Genomic DNA, 21921 nt, shown 5'->3' on the forward strand with positions numbered 1-21921 from the left:
TGGGATGAATAAGTAGGGGCACTGCCAGCAGATCGAGGGACGTGATCGTTCCCCTCTATTCGACATTGGTGAGGCCTCATCTGGAGTACTGTATCCAGTTTTGGGCCCCACACTACAAGAAGGATGTGGAAAAATTGGAAAATGTCCAGCGGAGGGCAACAAAAATGATTAGGGGATTGGAACACATGACGTATGAGGAGAGGCTGAGGGAACTGGGATTGTTTAGTCTGCGGAAGAGAAGAATGAGGGGGGATTTGATAGCTGCTTTCAACTACCTGAAAGGGGGTTCCAAAGAGGATGGCTCTAGACTGTTCTCAGTGGTAGCAGATGACAGAACAAGGAGTAATGGTCTCAAGTTGCAGTGGGGGAGGTTTAGGTTGGATATTAGGAAAAACTTTGGTTTAGGTTGGGTATTAGGACGAGGGTGGTGAAACACTGGAATGCGTTACCTAGGGAGGTGGTGGAATCTCCTTCCTTAGAAGTTTTTAAGGTCAGGCTTGACAAAGCCCTGGCTGGGATGATTTAGTTGGGGATTGGTCCTGCTTTGAGCAGGGGGTTAGACTAGATGACCTCCTGAGGTCCCTTCCAACCCTGATATTCTATGATTCTATGATTATTCTCCCAGCTCTAGTAGCTGGCACTATGCACAGCAGCTTCCTGTGCTGTATGCAAAATAAACTGGGCTTCAGTCTCCCGCTTGGTCAACCTTTCACCTTTTGCTTCAAATAAAAAGACAGGCGTAACTTTTTAAAAGACATTAATTTCAAGAGTAGGGCTATACCAAAGAGGAGATTAATGGAATTCAGAGGCATTACACCAAGGGATAAATGTGGCCCTTGGACTGTTAGTTTGAATTATGGATATGGTCAACATGGTATCAGGATTCTATGTCATAAATTTGAAGTCAGCATTGCAGAAATTTTAGTATCAAAATTAATCAAGATACAATGGAAATATCACCAGCAATCTTAGTCCTCTTGTGGGTCTAAAAGGTGTGAGCATGTTGTTATATTGGTCCAAGACAAAGTGTCATGTACCATCTTGACCCATCTATGCTAGCGCTCTTGGTAATTGTATCAGTTAAAGACATAGCAGCTTTGGGTTACTACAACATGTTCATGGCATTAACAAGACTTCTTTTCTGTGAGAAGAATATTACTAATTATGCTGGCAACCGTGCAATAACTCTAGTGCAACCTTTGAAGTTTAAAAAGGCATCCAAAGTGATTTAGTTATGATTTCAGTCCATTAAAAATGTTGGCACTTTTTAAAAAAATGCTTCAAGGAAGGAAATTAAAATCTGAGCGCATTAACAATTAAAATAAATGAGAGACTCATTTCAGCTGACTAAAGTAGCATAAACTGAAGTTTTAATGGTATAATTCAGGTTCAACTGGTTTTCACTTTAATTGTTTTAATTACTAAAGTACATCCAGCTGATTATCACACAATCTTTTTTAGGATGATGATGAAATAGGAGGCAAAGCCAGTTTTAATGCACAAGGGAGAAGATTGTCTCGTGGTAATTCACCCTACCCTGATCAATCTGTAAAATATCAGAGAATGTAGCATGTACCATATGTATTTTTAGTTTGCTCTTTATGAGGTAGTGATGCTTTCACTGGTTGTAAGCAGTGTTTTCAGTGATTCTGATGAAGTGAGTTGATTTTTAAGACGCATCTCAGCCATTTGTTAGTTGCTCTTTAGACTCCTCATAGGTTAGTGCGTAGGCACTGTGAACAGGCCTACGGCCCTGACTTCTGGACTCGAGTTATCAGGACAGAATCTTAGCTTTCATTTAAAAAAATGTTTCAGAGCCTCTCAGTTGCAAAGAAAAGTTCAGAAATGTAAATCAAACAATGTCCATATGAATCTGCACCCAGCCTGAAATAATGGCTTTGCGAGGTGTGAACTGCTCCCTTCATCTTAATGGGTTAACTCTGAAACCCACTCCTCTTAGGATACCACGGACACCACCCCTCCAGAGGACTCTGGTCCTGATTCAGGAAAGCACCTGAACACATGCTTTAAGTATACACATCCTTAATTACCACTGAAGTCCAACTGAATTTAAAGCATGTGCTTAAGTGCTTTCCTGAACTGGGGCCTCTGCATGTGGAGAGAGCATGGTCATGTGTCACAGTGCAGGGCTTGGTGCTCGGGGATTCCATAAATGGGGTGTGCCAGAAGTCCTGGATTGCTTTAATCTGGCCTTGCCCTCAAGTTGACAAAATACTGCTGACACTGAAGTTCTCCTGATGAAGACTATTCCAGTGGAAACAAATCATGTTTGCTAGTTCCTAGGAATAGCTGTATGGAACACTTTTACCTGGGTAGACTTCTAACTCTCAAGAGCTTTTAATTGTACATTGAACCATACTCCAAATTATGTATTATATATGTGACTTTTGTATAGCATTGTACACACCAGGAGTGTCTCACAGGTTTTTCAGGGTGACATGGTCACAGATTAGAAATGTACTATAGATTCGATCTGGCTGAATAATTCCCAAAAGGTTCTACTGGTTTTTATTTGTATTTGGAAATGAATTCGCTTTGGCCTTGTACCCACCACTTTTGAGTTCACTCTCTAAGAACATTCAAGTGATCAAGTTTCACGGGCACATATGGCTGAGGAAAGCAAATTTACAGTCCCGCACCACGATGTTTGCAGAAACCAAGTTTTATATTACTCACCGCAAGTATTCTCATCTGAAGTGCTTGTGTGCCTCTATAAGAAGGGAACAGAAACAGTACCATGTGACATATCTGACTGATCACAGCTACAGCTCAAACAGCAAAAAATGAACACTTGCAAATATGTAAACAAAACAATGTCACAAATCAAATCATGGAATGATTTCTAATACAGAGTATGTTCAAGAAGCTTGAAATCTGTTCATGGGTGTTCCAGGACCAGTAAAAAGGCTAAATTTGTAAAATAATGTATTATTCACTCAGCTCAAATAGAGATACAAAGGCATCAATTGACCAGGTCTCCCCTTAGCAAGAGGGGAAATGATTACATTTCTAGTTAAGCATATGAACCAACAGATAAAACATTATTTTGGAGAAACTGTTGTATGGCTGAAAGCTGAGACAGCAATTACTGTTTTTTGAATCTTTTTTCCTCTTTTAGTGAAGCTAGCATCCTAAAGCACTGCTCTGGAACTTCTCTGAGTTCTTTTTTAAATTTTAGCTGACCTGTTTAATTGGTAATGTTGTAACCCTTACTTGTACTCATTTACAATGCTGAGATAAAAATAGAACTTTTTTAGGTACTGATTTAAAGAGACAAATGTGGCAGTTAACAATCATTTGGAAGTCTGTCAGATTGGTGCAGATTGCGCTCTGAGATTATGCACAGGACATTTTTTAAACATAATTTTTGAATAATAAAATGGACCAAATTCTCTGCTGGTGTAAATCAGTGTAGCTCCATGGAAATTTTACACTAGCTGAGCATCTAGCCCATAATTCCTCTACTTTAGACATATGAGGTAGGGCTGTCCAAATGCTGTAAAGGAGGACCAGGATTAGGCTATTATTATGGCCATTATTTGTGGCTATTCGATTAAAATTAATTATATTCTGGACAGATTGTTTCCTAACGCAAAATGGGATACTCAGTTCAGGATTTCCATGCGGGGGAAAAGTTTTTATAATATTTGTCCATCCCTATATAGTATTATGTTTTATGGCATATTTAACCAGTTGAACATTGTGGGTTTTAAAATTTGATTTATTGGGTTCACATTCTGTTAATGAAACATTTCTTAACTGGGAGGTCTATTAGACTGTCACCACTGAGGAAGCGCTGAGTTCATCATTGCTCGAATCATTTTATAAGGGTCATGAACAAAGCTTTGACAAGAATAGACTTTGGGGAAAAATTCTGCATCAGTAGGGTATAGGACCAGACTTACCTAATAAGCCTCTTTGCATCTATGATTCTGTGAACAGTGTAATGTCCTGAGACACCGTGGTTGGAATTGGCTCATTGGAAGAAACTGTCAGCATATTGATGTCTTTCAGGTGATGGATTCAGAGCTCTCTAGACCATATGTCAATATGGGACAGATGACCTCAGAAGAAAGCTATAGACACAGGAGTTGAAGTTGCCATGTTGTGTTGTTTAATAATGTTCCCCATATGAGTTTTACAACACTGTTAAAAGTGACTTTGTGAACTGCTTGCCACACCCTTTTATTTCCTCTCATTATTAGATTTTTTTCCCATTTGAACATCTTTTCCTCACAAAAGCGATTGCTACCTTAATGACTCTTGTAGCAAATGAGAAACACCTGTACTGTACTGCATGCCGCTCCATAAAGAAATGCAAATCCCAAAAGCATTTGCTGAAAGCAGGGCACTGTAGGTTCAGATTTCAGGAGTGTGTGTGTCGGCGGGGGGAGGCTATTAGCACTCCTTGTTGGGCTGGGGAGGAACATTGACCTTTCACATTGTTTATCGTGGGATCAGGGACAATGGGGTTTGGGAACCAAATGGAAGGAGGAGCTCCCTGCTCCTGTGCTGTCAGATCCTGCTGAAACAAGAATCATTCAGGCCAGATAGTAGCACAGCAGTAGTAGTGATGTGTCAATTGTGGTTCTTTTGAGACTTTTTAACCTTCCAGTCTCTCCAAAACAGAAGGATTCATATAAGCTGGGCCAGATTCTCTACTACATGGCCTCTTTATGCCATTCTAGTGATTAACAGCTGTAAGGTCAGCAGATCTGGCCAACGAGGAATATTCCTTGAATGCCATAGAGGAGGTGTGGATGCTCTACCTCACCACCTGATGGCTTCTGGCATAGGGGCCATCTAGGAACATGGCTTGAGAGAAGGGGGCATAGCCAGAACATTGTCATATATTCTAAGCTTAGGGAACAACCCCATGCAGGTCCCTTTTAAGCATAATTTTCATGTGCTCCATGCTTTATTTCTCACTATGTCCCTCACATTTTGATGATCTCAGCCCTAAATACTGTGGCAGGGACTTCTGATACAAACTTTTAGGAGTGCTGTTAAGTTTATACCATTTTCAGTTTCAGTCCTGGCCAACTGCACATTCAAACCTAATTCTTTTCCAACGGTTTATTCTACAGAGCTTTCACATATATATATATATATATATATTTAATTCACCATACTAGTGGACAATCAGATACATGGTCTTCCATTTTATTTAGAAAATAGATAACAGGACTGGTAATTTAGTGACTAATAACTTTTCTAGATATATATGGTAAAATGAGGGTAGTTAGAGCTCATGCTCCAGAACGTAATCTGATGGCAACAGGTATCAAGCAAGAATGTGTCTCTCCAAACACACTTTCATGTTTAGCATTACAGAAATGACTAGGTGCATTAGGTGAGGGAGTTCCCTTACCATGATGCATAAGGTCTGGCCACTTTCAAGAGGTCGGATACTGGAAAAGGAATACTTTGAAAAATGAGTATGTAAACACCCGTCTGAAATGATCTGCTAGTTGTATCTATTTGTATCTGATGAATTAAGTACCCACCCCCTCCCCCCCAAAAAAAGGGGAGAAGAGAAAAGAAAAGGGCAGAACAAATATATCTTAGGAACCTTCTTCTTGTGCATCAACAAATTTGTTTACTAGGTTTGACAGTTTACACCTATACATATCCACTGATGGCAAATGAAAATTATTTATTTATTTAAACTCTGGTAGCCAACTGCAGTCACAAGCAGAGGCTTCTGTAGTTTTGTAACCAAGCAATATAAACTCCAGCAAACATAGCTGCAGTTTGGTCCTAGAATAAGTAATATCAGCAAAGAATACATGGACAACAATGAGTATTTCAGACTAGTTTATTTGTTCCATTTCTAAAGGACAAGGTTGTAAATGTTAGGGTTTTCCAAGTATGGATTTAATTTAGATTTCATTAAAATAGCTATTAAATGTTGAATAAACACCAATTCATTATTAAACAGAATTCGCTTGGATGCCCTGCCTTGTTGTCTCAAATTTAAACCATCTTTTCTTTTCATTATGGCTGGAGGTTTTTACAAGTTTATGCCTGACACCGTGCCCTTGCTTTCTGGGCAAGAAAGGTAACTGTTCATTTTTGGTAGCTCAAAATGGCCAAAGGTATAAATCAGACTGCAGTTCATAGCCAAAGGCTTTTAAAAAATAAAATAAAACCCACCTAAAGCTATGGGGACTAAGATGGTTTGGGGGATACACTGAGTCAGTGCATGTCTGCTTCCACCTCCATTGGCCGAGCTTTTAGGGAGTGCCCAGTGACGTTGCCTCCCTGCTGGGTTCAGTAGTCCTCGCTGGCTCAGCGTGGTGCTGAGCCAGAGGAATAAATCTGGATAGATCAGAATTTTAACTTTTTTCCCAACCAACAAAAGGAACAAAGTGAAATAATGCAATGGCCAATGTAAAGTAAAGTAAAGCTGAGAGGGCTGAGCTTTATGAGAAAATATAGTAAGGAAAGGTAGCCAAACAGGCAATCGTTGGCAAGACTTGCATCCTGAACTGCTACCGCCGGGACAGTTTGGTCCAGTCCATACATCTTTACTGCCATAAGGAAGGACAAACCTGTATGACCCTTTTGGCTCCCTATCTCAATAAGGGCAGAAGGTGGGTCACTTTCACCTCAACCCTGGCAGAGCCTCCTTAATGGGGATGAGGTTGTGGGGTGACCTAGCTGGAAAAAGATTCCTTTTATTGCTCTCCACCCTCCCCTCTTTGCTTTCCCCTGCCTTCCCTATTCTCTCTCCCTCCTGTGCACAGGGGTAGAGTTTCTGCAACGGTAGTCAACTTTTATCATACCTCTCCCTCCTGCTTGTGGTGGCTGCAGCCTTCTCTCTAAAATGGCAACAGAAGTACTGAGAGTGAGAGAGTATTCCTGAGCAGAGGGAATTCAAATGAACTCTCATTCCCTCCATGCCATGTACAATGCCATACTCTGCTGCTTGAGAAGAGTGACTGCATAGTCATTACAATTAAGGCTTTTCACAAACCTGCCCTGGGCTCCATATTAGGTGACAACAGAGACATGCACTGCCCACATGTTCCAGTGCTCAAAGCAGTCACTTCTACCGCTTAATGGGTAATACTATCTGATGGATAAAGGACCCAAATGAGCTTCTGACATTCTGAAGATACTGTTGTGAGCTGGGTTAAACATTGTTTTGGGTTGAGTTAAAACATCAGTGAGACTGATGTGTGAATTTACCCTTCCTTTAAGATTGCTGTAAGAGACTGTTAAGGGGCCACACCCAAAACAAGGCCTAACAGAGTCTCTCCAGGAATTAGGTATTGTTCTGCACAGGAGACTCTGTGTGTGTGTGTGTGTGTGTGTGTGTGTGTGTGTGTGTGTGTGTGTGTGTGTAAAAGATAAGCTTTGGGGGGTGTTTGGGAGGGAGGACAAGAACTGAGAGACACTCAGAGGGGGCAAGAAAGCCACGTAGCAGCCTTGTAACCATGGTGTAACCTTGAGAGAAGCCTAGAGAAAGGTGGTGGGTTGCAAGTTCTGGCTGAAAGCAGCTTGGGCCTGTAAGTTAAGAAACTACTCCTTTGTTTTTGGTTTCTCCTGCATTTGTAGAAGCATGACTCTTGTTTACTTGCAAGCAATGCACAGACCGCATCAAAGAAAATACCACACTCTATTAGCAATTGCTAGTGCCAAATGGAACATCTCCAGCACCTCAGCATTTGACTAGGCACTTAAGTAAAAAAGGGGTAACAATATTTTCAAAACCGGCATCCTCTGAGAAGTCAGAGAGGTGAAAGCACAGGTTTAGCAGACAAGTTGATGTCTGTGATGATGGGAGCCATATAAGAACCTAATCAGACTAGACAAGAACAGAGAAAGTGCAGCCAACAGAGTTTGACAATTTTGAAAGCAAGATTCGCCCCCTTGATTCAGAACATCAGAGGGGAAACCTGCCAACAGAAAGCTCACGTGTGGTCATTCAAGGTCTTTTACACCTACCCCTGGGTTTCTATGTTAAATATAATTAGGGCTGAGTATCACTGAACCTGCTGAAATGAAGATTAAGGGTAAGCAAACCCTACAAAATCTGACTCTGGTCTCCAAGATTCCAACTGAAGCAGAGCCAAAATGTGTCTTTAATATTATAACCCATTATGCAAAAAGCTTTTTGAGTACCCCAGCCATCCTCTCCAAATGTTCCATTCAGCCGCAGCTGACTGCAAGGGCTGTCCTCATTACAAACCCACATTTAGCTCTGTCCCAAATCTGGTTTTGATCCTGCCTTTTGTTACTCCCATCTGAAGGGCTGCATTATGAAATGCAGATTAGTAACATTAAAGAGGTTCGTAACTTATAACATATTGCTTTGTAGTGGATCTTTGTCACAAATTGTATTTACTTTGACATTTCTAACTGAATGTAGAGATCGAGAAATTGGACTTGCTACAGCCAGCCTAATATATCTGAATCATAACCTGGAAAACCCCCTCTGATTCAAATCTGAACTTCTTCGGGCTTCTAACTATGCTGATTAGAGTACTGGGTATTCATTGTTGTGACAAATGGGGAATCAAAATGGGAATGACAAATTTATTTTCACTCAAGAATTAAGCAAAAATATCTGCTATGGACTGCAGTGGGTAAGGCTGATGCATGAACTCACTACGGTATCTAGATTCCATCCCATGTTTCAACAACATGTGTTCTAAACAGAGGCCCTGGCCAAGTCTTCCAGTTTCTCTAAAGTCATATCTTTAGTTTGAGCAAACCTACCAGCTTTGGTGAAATGTGCAATTGACCATAATAAACCAATCCTATGAGTAAGTTCTTTTCACTGTGTAATTGGCTAGCTACACTGCAGTATGTAACTGGGGATGTGGCAAAGAGCATGTGTGTGATCTTCTGTCCTCACATCTGCATTCGGAATTGTATCCTTCAATGATTTCTTTTATACAAATCTGCATTCAGTTAATTTTTTGTTTTTACTTTAGTCTGGGTGTTTGCAGAATGAGAATCAGTTACACTGAATGTTCAGAGAGAGTGCTGGCACTCGAGGAACTGTTCCAGTAGGAGCGAATGCATCTTATCTCAAAGATAGTTATATTATTTTTATTAAAACATAAACATTGTTTATGTAATCCCTGTGGCCTGAAGCCTTAGAACTCTCAATGGTCACCTGTTAGTGAAATGGGAGAAGAGTGACTCCATTGGGGAAGGTGCTCTGTACCAACATCTACTGGAGAGCAAGAGTCATTCACTGAATGGGCCAGGCCTCCTTCGCACTTTAGGTATGTGACAATTTGGGGTATTTTGGTTAAAATATAGTTAAATTTTGGGTTTGGGGGGCAATAGAATGCTATTGACATTGTTGGGAAATGCAAGGACAAAACACCAACATCAAATGTGCTTAGGGACCTGATGTATGAGATTTCTGCCTGGCACAGGTGGGCAAGGGAGCCTGGACAGAGCTAAAGAAGGAAGAGAGAGGGGAAAGAGACTTCTACCATTTGCTGTGAGTGTGTTATTGCTGATGGAGACTCTAAGTGCCGTAAATGTTACTGATCCCTCCCTAAAACCTGAGCTGAGACTGCTGGAAAACAGAGGATGGCACAGAGTGGCAGGAGCTTCAAGGTGATGGGTGGCGCAGAGCAGTGGTGGCCAAAGCAGAGCTGAGGCAGCTTGGGTTGAAGCCACAGAGAAAGAAGCAGCCTGCCAAAGGGACTCCAATGCAGGCTTCTCTACCAAGCAATTAAAATCGCCCCAGTTGGGTCAGGCGTTAGAGCAGCCCAGGAGTCAGTACTGGCCTGCCAGTATGTTTGGACATCTCCAACCTAAGATGGCTAGCTAAATGGGGTGCTGGGGAGGAGGGTGAACTAGAACGTACCAGTTACTGTAAATTGCCAGGTGGACTGAGGTTGGGACTGTGGTTAAAGCACCCTGGGGTGGGAGACTTACTTCATAGAATTTGTTGGTTTATTAATTGCTTGTTTTCCCAGTTTATTCTGTTTTGGCCCTGCCCGCCCCCATAAAGTTCCAACAGTTTTAAGCCCGTGTATTCATTTCTTGCAAGTGGGGAAGTATTGCTCATTGGGGCGCCCAGGGTGGTAGATATAGTTTCCTAGGTTTCTGGGTGGAGGGTGTAAGCTAAATCTTTAAGGAAACCCTTAGAAAATTGAACATGGCCTTTTTTGCTGCCATCAGCACCTGGCAGAACAGTTACATTTATGACAATAAATCCTCTCATCCCTGAGAATGAGTAAATGAGACATTTTAGGTACAGCTTGGCTATTGATTGAGATTACTGTTCCACAGCATATAAATTCAGTGTCTTGTCATATTTTACAATTAATACACAAGTACACTGGGATATGGTCACCGAATTCCATGGACACTCCTTTGAAAACCGCAGCCTACAAAGATAGCGGGTTAGAGTCTGATCTCATTGACACCAGTATAAATCCTGAATATCTCTGATTTTCATGGTATTGCTTCAAATCCACCAAACTGAATGTAATTCCAATATAAAATACTACAATAAATGCTTGCCTGTATTTTTTTCAGATTGATGGTATGGTATGCCCTAAAAGCAAGGAGGCTAGAGACAGGAAATCACATTAATACTCTTGTGACAGAATACACACCTGTATTCACACCATTCATGCTATTGTAATAACGTTTGTGCAAAGTATGCCTTGTAAAATGTCATCCGAAAACTCATAATTTGCGGGTCAGTATTGTTCTGGTAAAATGTGTGGCAACATTGTATATGAAGTTTTAGGATTCCCCTGTAGGGTGTTATTATCATATGTTCCAAACCCCACAGTCCTGCCCAAACAGAAGTTGGCAAATAGGTCTATCCTAAACAAAGGACTGTGTGCTCTGCTTAATTTTTATTTAAGCAGTAAACAGAATCACCAAGCTGCGAGGGAAACAAAGAAAGCTCAAACAGGTGAGAAAAGGCCATCAGGGAACATCCTTCCACATAGACTCTTTGTCCCTCCTTTTTAGTTTCAGATCCCCCTTGAAAAACATTTCCAGCCGGGTACTAGGAGACAAACACCCCAAGGTCCCCCCCCCCATCACATTCATTATACCTGAAGAGACAAATAAAGCAATTGCTGGACTCTGGGGGAGGGGTCCTGACACACAGTTTTGTCAGTAAGACTGCTGAAAGCATGTGGTGAGAAACTTTGCTTGAATCTGATATAGTCTAAGTTAGGCAGTAGTAAACATTTTATCTTATAACCATTTCTGACTTTTATGCCTCATTATTTGTACTCATTTAAAATCTATCTCATTGTAGTTAATAAACTTGTTTTACTGTTTAATATTATCCAGTGTGGTTAAACGGAAGTGTCTGAATAACTATTTGAGATAAGAAGATGGCATATTATTCCCTTAAAAGAATAATGGACATAAATATTTGTACTGTCTAGGAGAGGGTGGGGCAGAACAGGACATACATTTCTGAAGGGAAATGGGAGGCTGGGGGTGTGTTGGGGGTCAGCCTGCAGTATAACCAAGGCTGGTGAGAGCCAGTGCAAAACCCAGCATGGCTGGCAGGCTACAGTTATACACAGATACTGAGGGTGTGGCTTGCATGCAGTAATTCTGTTTGTGAGTGGCCCAAATGGGACCTAGTTCAGCAAGGCATTGTAAGGCATCCAAGGTAGCAGGACAGGGGTGACACAGCCCTCGAGTCTCGACTGTACCCTGGATGTCACAAATCTCTTACAGATTCCTTTTTCTTGGCCACCTACGAATCTTAGGGCTTGCAGGGTGTAAATCTACAGTGTACTAGCCTGTTGTTTGGACCCTGCTACCATGCGCTAAAGGTTCCTTAATGGATTTGAAACAGCAGTACGTGAACACGCACTATCGAACTGTTAGTACACGATATCATGTCATTACCTAGTGCACATCAGTCTTAGCGCTGTACATTGACACTCTGGCTTGCCGAACGCTGAGTTTCTGTGTAAACAAGCCTTTAGTCTGACCTGAGTTGCATCTCAACACATGTAGCTTTTCCCCAACTCCTGCTTTAAATAATCCAGGCCCAATCTGTACATTTTCTGTGTCAAAATTTTAGTTCCTTATGATTAATAAGGTGGATCTTTTTCAATATAGGTTTTCTCTTCCCTTAATGCTGTCCAGTAACTCAGGCTAGAACCTGCAATGAATTCTACATGGCCAACCAGGTCCTTGTTCCTGGGGAGAACTCCACTGAAGTCAATGCTCACACAGAGCTCATTGCAGGATCGGTGCCTAGGAGCTTAAATCACTCTCTTTTACACCCTCTTTTCAACTGTGCACTGAGACAACTCAGCCCTCTTACCTAGCTGGAACATAAGCTTTTCCAACTGTCAAGTCATTCATAGGGGTGTAAATGTAATCTCTTTTCAACCTCAGTATTGTCAAATACTTGACTTGTTGCTTCACACAGTGCCTAGTAAAATGAGACAGTTCAAATTGTGTGGATGCAAAAATTGACATTACATAGTCAACAAATCATGCAAGGAATTCAGTGATCTGTGTATTTAATCTAAATTTGTTAACACTGGCAAGATAAAGGTCATTTTGACTCCATGCCCACTCCTGAAACTGGGACACTGTTCAGAAATTCTGAGTTTCTGCATCCAGCTGTGTACATGTGCCCTGTTATCTAATACTTTAATTGCTAACAAAACAGTATGTGGCAGCATATATGCTGTCCTGTGTCAATATTTAAGCAGGAGTTTTACTTTGTGGCTCAAATTTATTCACCTTGAGAGAGAATTTTTGCCTCAGTTGGATCAATGGGTAAGGTAAAATAGCAAGGTTTCATCATGTTCTTGTGGTCTGTGTCCTACTGTAGCCAAACAGGTAGACAACCCTTGTGAGCTCTACTCCTTCTCCCCCGTGCCACTTGGAGGGCTATTTCTTGATTCTTCAGGAGACTAGACATTTCTAAATAGCTGCATGGTTGCTGTAGTGTAAACCTTTTAATGAAAAATTCTGTGTTACTAACCAGGCAATTTTACATCACCTACTCTCTTGTGTCTATAGAAATGTTAGCGTAGGAGGAAAGGGCCAAGTTTTCATGGGGGTGGAGTTTATATGCTGATTAAATTTTGGCTGGGAGCATGAGGTTCTTTGCAGAATTAAAGTTAGGACAATCACAGAAAATATCTAAGTTCTCCAAGATTCTTAGTTCCCATCAGAATAAGTTTACTTACAAATTCTTCCTACTCCTTTGGGGGTCTTGCTGCTTCTTGAAGGGCATTGTAAGCTTGAGCTTCCATAAATTCAGACAAGAACAACAACAAACATGACCAACAGCATGTGAAGGGTGAAATAATGTAGTAGAAGGCTATAGCTGTTCTACAAATATATGGCTTTAAAATATAGCCACTATAGAAGGCTTTTTGTGCCATTTTTATAGCCTTTGTGATTTTTAACAAATGTGATTTTCCATCTGGTGTGTGTGTGTATGCAGTATAGAAATTATGGTGAACTATGAAGCAGAAACAGAGTTCTGATCATCTTGCCTAGACACAGTCTTTGAATTAAGAATCTTTTTAGATGAAGGGTGGTCTCTTGTTCCATTATTTAAGGAACAATTTTTATTTTCATCCTAATGTTCACTGTGCCATGACAGTAATAACAAACAAGGTAATTATTAAGTTGCATACTTTGATAATTGATTCCTTCAACTCCCAAACAATTTCCTGGCTTCCTAAATGCTACTCTGATGTCAATGCCCTATATATCCATTCTGTACTGTGAAATTCATTCTTCATAGATCTTACCTCTTCTGGGCTGTAGAATGTCCCATAGAATAGAACTGTTAGATCAAGGTCCCCGATTCTGTGCCCTAAGAATATAGGTACATTCTGTATCCCGCACTAAAATAGGACAAAGTTGTAAATTATGTAGCATATCATATGGTCCCGTTGAGCATCACAAGGTTGCAGACATTAAGGTTTATCACTTGGATAAATATGATCTGGGATTTGTGTGTGATTGTGTGTTTACATATACTCTGTGTGTGTGTGTGTGTGTGTGTGTGTGTGTGTGATTCCTGTATTCCTCAAAATGCTCATTGTCCAGCTTTGGAACTTCATTTCTCCTGTGGAGCAGAAGTTGAACTGATAATTACATTACAATGCTAACTAATTATATTGGTTGCCAAACTTCTGCTTTTAATACTGGTCTCGTTATTAGCTTAAAACTTGACTTATGCATTTATGCCCATAAAAGTTGTTTGAAGCACAGATAATGTGCAAAAAGAACACAGCATAATATTAGGAAATTGAAAGGATATCTGAAGAGATTAAGAAGCAGCAGCATGTTCTAAACAAAGGGGTCTACTCTGCCATAAGGTATATGCACATGCCATGCATACTTCAAATGCTGCCAAATCTGCTGCTGGCTTATTTGAGATACAGAGCCATGCTCCTCCATGGATCTCATTGTGTGGGAAAAATAGACCCACACAATCATTAAAGGGGGAAATTTAGCAGACATATTATCCAAAGCAATGGGTTTTGGGGTCAGATTGAGGCTGGTCATGCATGGGGTGGGTAGGTGTGTTCAAGGAGTCTGCAGATAAGCCACCCACAGTCTAGGGGTGTATACATAGAGGATGTAGAAGGAAGGCACTCAGTCTACAATCAAGAATTGCCACTGTGCTAGCCTCTCCAAAGACAGCTCTTCACTGGCCATTTGAACTAAGTCAGCTGGGGCAGCCTGAACCCTTTCAAAAGGCAGTAGAGTTGTTGCTCCAGAGCGAGCTGCCCCAGAGCTTATGTTGGACAGAATTTCTCCAGGTTTTCCACGGCAACTTTCCATTTCCCCCTCCTTCTCTTCATAGAGGCTCTGATGCAAAGGTCTCAGTGGGCTTTAGAACAGTCCCCCTCGCTGTGTCAAGAGCTGTACTCAGTTCACTTCCTTCATTTCTTATTCTTGTCTCCTCTTGAAACTCTGAAATTTATTACCAAATTTCACTCTAAATTTGTCTCAATTCAGACAAAACATTTTTTGGTCAGAATTTGCTGGTTTGTCAAACTCAAAACATTCTGGAGAGACAATTAGCTTTCAATGCAGATCAGATGGATTTTTGCCTGGTTTCCAGTCAGCATGCCAGCCCACCTCTGGGCAGCCCAGGCTCTCAGGGATTCCCTAGCTTTGGGACAGCCTGCCAGGTGGACTGCCCACAAGCCAGGCTTCCCTTCCCATTTGTGGAGAATTTTGAAATTTCATTCTGAATCAGAATGAACCCGAATTTTAAAACATCAAAATCCTTCACAAAACAGAATTATTTTTCTCCACCTAGTTCTAATCAATTCATTGTATAACCTAGTAACATTCCTTACTGATGATGTCCACAGCATCTCTCTCATTGCTGTTAGAAAACCCTTTATGAATTCCAGTAGGCTAGTGAAGCATGACTCTTCTATTTATGAAATCATGATGGTTTTCTCTAATCTAGTTTTTCTCTTCTAAATATGTTCTCTCATTTCATCCCTTAAAAGAGGCCCTCCGACTTTCTCCCATAACTGAGGTAAAACCAAGTAGCCTTAATTTCCTAGATGTGTCTCAGGCCCTTTTGAGATGAACTCATTTTCCAGTCTTCAGCAGTTTCCTCATTACTGAATGGCCTCTTATTACTGAATGAAATGTTTACTAGTGCTCCACCAAGTACTTTCCAAACTTTCATTATAATTCTTCCATGGTCTGAGCTCTCATTTAAATAATTAAATTTTTATAATTACTTCAGAAGTTAATCTTTATCTATCTATCTATCTATCTATCTATCTATCTATCTATCTATCTATCTATCTATCTATCTATTCAGGAGAGTAATTCATTTGTAAATGAGAATTTTGAAACATCATCACAACATGGTCATGAAAGTCTAAAATAGATTGTGACACAGTCAGACCAACAAATCTGATCCAGTCTGGTAGTGAAAATGGAGGATGGAAGAATGTGGTCCAATAGTGCCAGTTATGTGATTTTAAAAAAATAATTCTTTTTATTTACCTTCTGGGTTTTCAGCCTTTAAGGTTCACTTTTTCAAGCTTTCTCTGTAACCATGAGGGCTAAAAACCTCCTTTTCTTTTTAATGAAAGCTGAGATACTCACATATCACCTGATTCTAGAAGCTGACGCTTTAGGGAAAACACACATGGTCATCTAAAGGGATGATGGGATAACATGATTTTGGCAATTAATTGATCTTTAAATATTCATGGTAAATAGGCCCAATGGCCTGTGATGGGACGTTAGATGGGGTGGGATCTGAGTTACTACAGAAAATTCTTTCCTGGGTATCTGGCTGATGAATCTTGCCCATATGCTCATGGTTCAGCTGATCGCCATATTTGGGGTCAGGAAGGAATTTTCCTCCAGGGCAGATTGGAAGAGGCCCTGGGGGTTTTTCACCTTCCTCTGTAGCATGGGGCACGGGTCACTTGCTGGAGGATTCTCTGCACGTCGAAGTCTTTAAACCATGATTTGAGGACTTCAATAGCTCTGCATAGGTGAGAGGTTTATCGCAGGAGTGGGGGGTGGGTGAGATTGTGCAGGAGGTCAGACTAGATGATCATAGTGGTCCCTTCTGACCTTAATATCTATGAAACTGCATGCAGGTTCTCACACGTGCAAGAACCTAAGAACTCCAAACTACACATGCTGGGGAACGTAAAACTACAAAAGGCAGCTACATCCCATCATGCATTTTTAGGGTTGTTTGTTTTTAAGTAATTACTGCATAAAGTGACAGGTCTGGAACAAAAGCTTGCGTTACATTATTAATAATAATGACTACTTTATGGGGAACTCTAATATGGTGGAAAGGGGTGTTTTTTCCTGCATAGCCCAGGATAAATGTTTGTTTAAGAAAGACATCTAGGCAGAGAATACAAACCTGTTTTCCAACGGTTAAGGGGGAAAACCTGTTTGCCTCTAATCCTAGCACTTAACTCCCATCGTTATCAGGGACATCTCTTCTTTCAAAGCCATATTGTCTTAATCCCCCACACAGGTTTATTTTGGACATCAGAATTATGGACATCAGAAGGGCAGAATCATGGGTGATAGCAAATGTTTCTACTAATGCAGTTAAATCCACATTAATTTACATTTCCTATGTTATTAGTTTCAGTGTGCATTTTTGGGTCTTTTCCTCACATTTGTGTCTTGGCATGCTGAAAAGTACATATATTACACTGCACCCATTGTTCTAGCCTTAACTGTCCTTGTGACAATATTATCCCTGTAATATGGCCAAAGAAGAGTCTACAGGGATTGTCTGTTGCTTAATTGCTAATATTACATAATTTAAATATACCTTGGGCAACTTTAAGATGGACACCCAAGTCATTCAAGCATTTTTAAGAAGGCTGCCATTCATGCTTTATTGCTGTTGTTGAATTCTTTCCCATATCCTCATTCTCTACTGTTTGGAATTTGCCAGCTGCTAAAAATGAAACAGGGATGTCATGCCTCCATGCCAGCGTGGATTAAGATAGTGCATAACATACACATGAGAGTCACCTATGGGCTACCATTGCCACCAAGTTGGTCTGGCTCTATGGATTTTCTCATGTCTTATTATTGCTTACATGAAGGACATTATCTGTGGTGTGGGCCCTTTGGGTTTGTCTTCACAGCATTTTGGAACGAGCCTCCCAGTCTGGGTTGATACCTTGGGATGAGAAGGCTCACGCTAGCACTCTAAAAAACAGTGGTGTAGACAGCGCTTATTTCCATAGTGAGCCAAACTCAAACATGGGACTTGAATTCCATGTATGTTATTTCCAAATCTCATACTTTGAAGGGTAGGCCCATTTCTAATCAGGTCTTGTTCAGAACATGGCTTGGTCTTGTTTGCTAGACCTGTTATACAAGGAAACTACTCTGTGGTAATTCTAGAAACCCCAACACTTGTTCTTGCTTACTCTGCCATTGTTATTATTCCAGTTCAGGTAAATGTAAATTTCACATGATACCCTATCCCACAACTGATGCAATAAATGTAACCTCTGTGGCTTTGGGTGAGATCTCTGATGGATTGCCTACATAGAGCCAGGGGATGAGTCATGTAAAAAAAAAATCCCAGTTGTAACAGTGGCTGCCACATAAAGTCTTCTAATCAGGTCTCTGGGTATTTTCTGTAATTGGCATAGCCATGAAAACCTACTGTGACATTATGCCCCATATTCTTCATAGAAATATTATGATATAAATATGGCATAACTAAGATGTTTTATGCAAGATGGGTCATGTGAGGTATCATTGGAAAGATTATGATTTACTGAATGTGATTATCCAATGTGTATGCATGTATTGTTTCTGTATTTGAAGTTAGGAGTATTGACTATGTAACAATTACAACTGTGTATGTACTTGGGGCATGCCCACCAGACAGTATACAATCAGCCTGCATGGGCCATTAGGAAGGACAATAGGACGTTGAAGATACTAATCTCCCTCCTTTCTGAGAAGTTTTCTGGGATGCTTCTTTGACACTGCAGGGTCATGTGATCATGTCACCTGGTACAGGATACCATCTTGAAATGCTGCTACTGTTCCAAAGGAAGGGGGTGGGGGGGTAAAACTGGGAAACAAAGGATTTGCACCATATGCAGAATCTATTTAAGGCTGGGGAGTGAGTTAATCTGGGCTCCTCTCCACTGCGTGCCCGCCCAAGAAGGAAGACTGCTGAAAACACCTGAAGAAACAAAGGAACTAAGCTGGGGGAGGCAGGGGTTGAGTTCAGGTGAGAAAGGTCAGCCTGTAAAAAGGAATCCCTGGAGCTTTAAGCTGCAAGTGGTGCAGTTTACCTTCAAGAAACTCTGCAACCTGCTTGAAACAAAATTTAGGGTGAGAAATTATTATTTGTAACTAGTATTCCTTAGTGTATTAAGCTTAGTTTGCGTGTTTTGTTTTATTTGCTCAGTAATCTGCTTTGATCTGTTTGCTATTCCTTATAATCACTTAAAAATTACCTTTTGTAGTTAATAAACTTGTTTTTTTTTTGTTTATTCCAAAACCCAGTTTGTGCAATTAATGCCGGGGGGTAGGGGGGTAGGTGAATTTCATGCTGTGCATATCTTCCTCCATGTTGAGGGAGGGGGTGCATATCTTCCTCCATGTTGAGGGAGGGGGTGAATTTCATGAGCTTATGCCGTATAGATCTCTATATAGTGGAAGACAATATAATTTTCTTCCAATTCCCCAAACTGAGTCTTCCCACTCAGAGCTGATTGCAGACTGTGCGATTCTACAGCTGGGTGCGCCCCTACCTGCGTGTGTATGTGTGTGCAGCAAGACAGGGTGAGGGAGCCAAGGCTGGTGGAACAGGTGGGCTCAGTGGTACCCCAGCACATCAGGTGGCACCTCGGAAGAGAGGACCAACCCTTCACACGTACCTTGTCAGAAAATAGCTAATAGAGTCTGTGCAAGATCACCAGACATCTTTTGAACCTTTAAAATTAGCTACATTCCCCTGGATGGATGGGGGAGGGAAAAATGTCTTCCCTGAGTTGGGACCCAGTTTGGGAACCAAAGGAGAAAAGAAGTCTCACACAGAGCTTCAAAACCCATCCTTTGCAAGCTCCGGTACTATCCAGACCTCAGAGGGTATTCCAGGACCAAGGCACTGCCTGATCTTGTGTTTCTCAGAAGCACATGGATTCTTTACCCCAGCCAGGAGCAAATAAATAATGAGTGACTTGGGGAACAACTGACATAGGTTATAGAGCAGGCTTCATAGCCTTGCCTGCACAGAGAAACTCAGTGGTTCCTGAGGGATCCTGACCCTATTATTGTTTGGTGCCCCTATTTCTTACCCCATCAATGGAGCCCTTTGTCTTTGGCAACAGGTCCTGTCACTTGCAAGTGAACCAGGCTTTGAGCTGTTAAGATTGAAGCTTTTTCAATAAGTACTCTGCATTTTTAGTTAATTCTTTGTGTCAGGAATTCAGTGGAGAAGGTGGGTTGGGGGAAAAGACTCTTTGTGTGGTGCTTTTATAGTAGTAGTCTGTGTGTTGCATTTGTTTATCTTAATTATTTAGCCTTTTTTCTACAATTTCCTAAATTCAGTCTTCCTACCTTTGTAGTTTAAATAGAGCCACTCAGGTACGACCCATCTTATGAGATTTCACTGTCCACTTCGTGGGTTAACTGGCTCTTATAGTCTTTAAGCATTGTTCCTTTTTGTTTATAGGGCTTACATTGAGGTTCACTGTAAAGTTTTCCTGGAAAGGAAAAAGTAGAGCTGGTTGGGAGTTTTCCATTGGTAGGACTTTCTTATAGAAAATTCACTTTCTGCTAAATCAAAATTTTCAAAGGGAAAATTTCAATTTTGCAGGAAAACTTTGATTTTTCACCAGAAAATAATTCCAGGCTCCATGTCTCCTGTACTTCTCAGCAGTTCTCTAGGCAGGATGCCTTGGAGCAAGGGCTATCAGGATCCCCAATGACTATCCTGCAGCCAGGGCTCCTGGGATCCCCAGGGCTCCAGGGATCCCCAGGGTCTGTGATCTGTCCACTTCCACTTATGGCAGACTGCTGGAGCATCAGCTTGAGGAGCCTCAGAAACATTTAGAAAAGATCAAGACCAAATGTCAGCTCAACTTTTTTTAAACAAAATTTTGGAATTCCAATTTTTGAAATTCTGCTTCTTTTGTTCCATTTTGGAACTAATCTTTTTTTTTTAAGTTTAGTTTAGAATTCCCCATGGAACAGGAATTCCAGTAGCCAGCCACTCTAGATTAAGCTTATGTGGCTATGTGTCCACTGACCTTTTTACCTAAAATTTCCCAGCTAATGTAGAATGGCTACCCGTGCTTTAATCATAATTCTGTTTGACCCTGCTCAGTGCAAGTCTAGATGATGTAATTGTTCAATTGCAAGTGCCTTGTCTGCAGCAGGACCTAGTCAACATAAGACCTACTACTGCCACCAGCTGATGGAGTTTTCATATAGCTCCAGTGGTAGAAGCCTGTAGTAAAGATCCCAGGGTTCTGTCCCTGCTGATGCTATAGAGTGGAGGATTATTACATAAACATTTTTTTCACATTGATCTTTGACTGAATCAGATTTCCTTTTATGTTTCTTAGCTTTGTGATTCAGGTTCTAAATGTCATTCAGAGCATTTCATCTACAACTATCGGTGTACACAATAGCTTTGTGGTAAACAGTCTACTGCTTTCTTCTGTCCATAGATGAACATTTTTAAAACAGAGACAAGGTGGGTGAGGTAACAGCTTTTATCGGACTAACTTCTGTTGGTGAGGGAGAGACAAGTTTTTGAGCTTATATAGTGCTCTTCTTCAGGTCTGTGCAATCTCGAAATCTTGTCTCTCTCATCAGTAGAAGTTGATCTAATAAAAGATATTACCTCACCCACCTAGTCTCTCTAATATCCTGGGGCCAACATGGCTATAACAACCCTTCATTCATTTATTAAACAGTTTACAAGGGATAAACCAAACACATTGCTTGCTTATTGAACTTAAAGTTTAAAATTTCTTTCTCTCTCACATTGCCACATCATTTCTTTCTCCCTGTTCTTTTCTCTTGGTATAAGGAGGAAATTGGTAAGTAGAATGGTTGCCCTTATAACCCAGCATTTGCTGACAAGCACCTTCCTTTGCAATTTGAGATATCACAGGTTTTCCCTTATATTCAGAATAGGAAATAACTGTGCGGTGACTATTTGCACATGCTGACTATTTAAAGGTGCCTCCTATGGCTGGGATTTCCAAAAGTGCTTAAGGGAGTTAGATGCTCCTCTCCCGTGGGCACCTAGTTCCCTTAGGCTTCTTTGAAAACCCTACTCTATGTCTGCCTTACCCGGAAGATATCATTTTCTCATGCATAATCAACCTAGCAATTCTTTAGCCTTGTTTTGTTTGTTCTTGAATGTCAATAGAAATATTGTTTTTTGTTGGAAAG

The sequence above is a fragment of the Chelonia mydas genome, chromosome 7 (genome assembly GCF_015237465.2).
Source record: "Chelonia mydas isolate rCheMyd1 chromosome 7, rCheMyd1.pri.v2, whole genome shotgun sequence".
Taxonomy (NCBI): Eukaryota; Metazoa; Chordata; order Testudines; family Cheloniidae; genus Chelonia; species Chelonia mydas.